Raw genomic sequence first — 3,968 nt, 5'->3', positions numbered from 1 at the left:
ATAATAGTGCGTATTATCTAGAGAGGGGTAATATCTAGATTTAGTTAACTAATCTTAGAAAATATCTAGATAAAAGCCGCCTCTTAGTTTATTACTATAGCTTTAAAAAGCTCCCGCTCTCTTAGCTATAGTCCTTTTCTAACTACTATTACCTTTAAATACTCGGGAGTTACTCTATATCTAACTAATAAATTTATAAAACGCGGCTTAATCTAGTAATTATATAGCCTCTTTAGATAGAGGTAACTATAAATACTTACTCTCTTAATTACTTTTTATTTTTAGTTAAAAGAGCCTCTAGGCTTAGATCTATTAGACTCTAAAGAGTCTATAGAATAAATCTTATCTACCTTATACTTATAAAGCGTTAAGACGTATAACTAATTTTAGTATACCTCTACCCTTTAGTAATATAACTCCTACTTAAGGGCGGTATTATCGAATCTCTTTAAGAATCTTATTATTAAAGTGAGCTTAACACTATTTACTATAAGTAATAAGGTTTAATACGGGCGCTTCTAAATTATAGGTCGAGATACTTAGAATACTTAAAGATAGGGGTTAGTCCCTTAATCCGGATTAACCCTAAAGTGGTTAGTATAGTTAGTAAAACTTTAGTTCCCCTTAAAATATTTACCTAAAATCTTAAACTCTAAACTCTAAATATAATTATAAAGATAAAAAGACTACCCTCTCACTAGGGCGTTATATACTAGCGTAAAATTAAATATAAAAATATAGCTAGCTACTATCTCGCATACTCTTTTAAAGATACTAACTCTATAAGGTGGGTTATTTAATTAGAGATCTCTTCCGTACAGCTTATAATAAACCTTACTTTATATAAGCTATTAATAGAGGTAATCTAGTACTATATCTCTCTACTTAGAAAGTGCTAAATTAATACTAACTTATAGTAATAAAAAGATACTCCTAGAATAATATCCCGAGATATATTCTTTACTACTAAAAATAAAGCGTTAATAGTCACTCTACTAACCCGAATAGGTATATTAGTAATAATTCTAAGGAATTCTACCTTCTTATTATTTACTATAACTAATTAATAACTATACATATACTTAGGAAAACTATTAATAATAAGACTAGCCTTCTTAGTACACCCCTTTCTTATAAGGTTAGTTTCGGCTCCGGTATCTAGAAGGGCTATTAAGAATACTATACCTTAGTAATCTCCTATAAAAATAGGAATAAGAGGGTACTTATAGTAGTACTTTTATTACTCTTAGTAGACCTCTCGCTCTATAAGCTCTTCTATAGTAAAGGACTAGATATAGCTAATATAGAACGCCTCTCTTAAAGCTTTCTACTTATTAGTAGACCGCATAAGCTTCCCTTTAAGATTCTTAACTTTATTCTTAGGAACTACCCCTATTAAGAGCTTTTAGACCTTAGGTATTCCTATAAGTAGCTAACTAAGAGGAAGCGTAATCTTTTACTCTATAATTAGCTCTACTATCTTCTTTAGAAGCTAGTTATTAGTTAATAGACCCTATACTTTAATAACCTTTACTCGCTCTATCTTAGTATCCTTCTTTCTAATTATAGGCTTAGTTATAGGCTCTTCCGCTATAGTCGCGTTATTTATTAGCTTAATCTTCTATATCTATAGCTCTAATTCTACTATCTAAAAAGCCTACTAGTTTAGTAGTAGCTATAACAGCAAGATAGTAGTTCTATTATAAGAAAAGTATTCTCTATTACATATGCCTTTTATAACTATAGGCTTTAGTCTAGGTTTAGTAACTCTTATATTACTATTAATAATAGTAGGGTGGTTATTAAACCCTTAGCTATAAGCCCCTTATATACCTCTATAGTATTCCCCTTAATGTCTAATACTTCTTTAAGTAGCCGCATTAACACCCTATCTAGACTCTATAGAGTAGGCCCTATACTTACTATTAATAAGTTCCTTCTCCTAGTACTCTAGTAACTCTAGACTAATCTCTTCTTTATCACTTTTTAAATTATCTATACTAGACTCTAAGAGAGCAATTAAAGAAGCTAATATCTTTATACCTTTTATTATAAAGTGCCGTTCTAGCACCTCTAGCTTATTCTCTTTTAGTAAATAGATCAGCCGTCTAGGACTCTTATAGGTGCCTTTAATAATTTAGTTTCCTTCTATATAGTAGTATCCTTTCTTAACTATCTCTAATAGTTACTTATAGTTAAGATAGAAGTTATACTACTTCCTATACCCCCCCTAGTAGTAAAATAAATTTAAAGGTTACTAGTTTATAGGAAGTACTCCTAAACCCTAATTAGTATAGAAAGTATTATTCCTAAACGTATACTAGTTCTAAGAAGGAGGCTGACTAAAGTAGTTTATAGAATAAGAACAGAAGGCTTCTACTTTCCCCTAAAAAGCTACGAACTTCTAGCTATTACAATATATATTTCTATATTAAGGTATCTATATTATTAGACTACTAACACTAGCTTAGTTAAGACCTATTATAGTAAACTACTATACTAGATTATTAATCTCACTCTTATAAATAGGTAGAGGCGCCTTCTAAACTATAGAGACGGCTAGTATTACTAGCTAAGTAGTTTATAAAAGAGTATAATCTTAGTCTAAGGTCACTACTATTAGAAGAAATATAGAAGCTTTAGGAAATAGAATATTCTTAACCTTTATAGTCTTTACGTCCTAAGCCCTATTAATTAAATACTTAAGAGTATCTAGTAAATCGACCGCTTCTAATTACTTAAATACCTAAAAGAACTCTTTAATAAGAATTAACTTATCAACCTTCTCTATTAACCGCTTAAATTAAAAGGATAATAAGTTATAAGTTATAAACTTACACTATTAAAAGAGAGTTTCCTAGGTCTTAATAGGCAGCTTCTAAAGAAACTAAGTATATTACAAGTATTAATTAAGCACTCTATTCTTAATGTATTTCTAGAATATAATAATATACTTATAGGTAAAGGCTTTAAAGTTAGTAATCTTAGTTTTATATTTAGAAAGCTATTTAATAAAGAAAGGTCGAGTTCTAATATACTACGTAGAGTTATTATTATAAAACTCTAGCTTAATACACTCTTTAAGTTTAGTCTAATTCTTATCCTTCTACTTCTCTATCCCCTTAATAGTAGCTTATAGCTACTTAGTATAAAAGTTTGGAAGTCTAGAAGCTTACTCTCTATTAATAAGATAGCGGTCCCTTATAGTAGCCTTATACTAATAAAGCTAGTAAGTAGCATTAATACTATTAAATAGAGGAAGTTCTAAGAAACCTACTATAGGTATTAGTATTTTTAGGGCTATTAGGTGAGATTCGAAATAAGATATAAGCTAATCCGCTATACTCCTTATATTAGAGGGGGATCCTATAGAAGGAGCTCCGCCTATAGAAATAGCTATAGGCTTTAGAGCTTCTCTAGAAGAGGGTATAGGTAAAGGAGTATTTTTATTATTACTACTTAATAAGCTAGTAGTACCTCTAGCTATATAGGCTTAAGCGGCACTAAGTCTAAGAGATAGAGTAGATATTTAAGGGAATAAAGAATATATTAAATTAAAAGTCCTAATAAGAGTAAATAGGAATCCTTTAAAAGTAAGTAGTATAATAGTAAATAGTACTTAAAAGCTTCTAATAAGGATGCGGCACTAATTCCTTAGAAGAGAAGAGTCCTATAAATACTTACCAGCTATCTTATAGTAACCTCTATAGCTCTACTCTTATTTACTACTTCCTAGATCTTAGAGACGTCTCCTACTAGTTAGAGTTTTATTCTAGCTAGAATATAACCCTATTCTTTTATAGTAGCGGATCTAAACTATCCGGAACTTCCTTATAGCTATACTTAAAATAGATATATAATAATCTTACTAAAGAGGTAGTTTCTAGCTCTTTCTACTAGATACTATTTTCCTAACTACGTGTTCTATTATCCTAAACTATTTATACTCTTTATAGCTGCATAAGTCC

The sequence above is a fragment of the Coniosporium apollinis genome, assembly GCF_000281105.1.
Source record: "Coniosporium apollinis CBS 100218 chromosome Unknown supercont1.44, whole genome shotgun sequence".
In the NCBI taxonomy this organism is placed as follows: domain Eukaryota; kingdom Fungi; phylum Ascomycota; class Dothideomycetes; genus Coniosporium; species Coniosporium apollinis.
The sequence above is the reverse complement of the archived record's forward strand: the minus strand, read 5'-3'. Positions refer to the sequence as shown.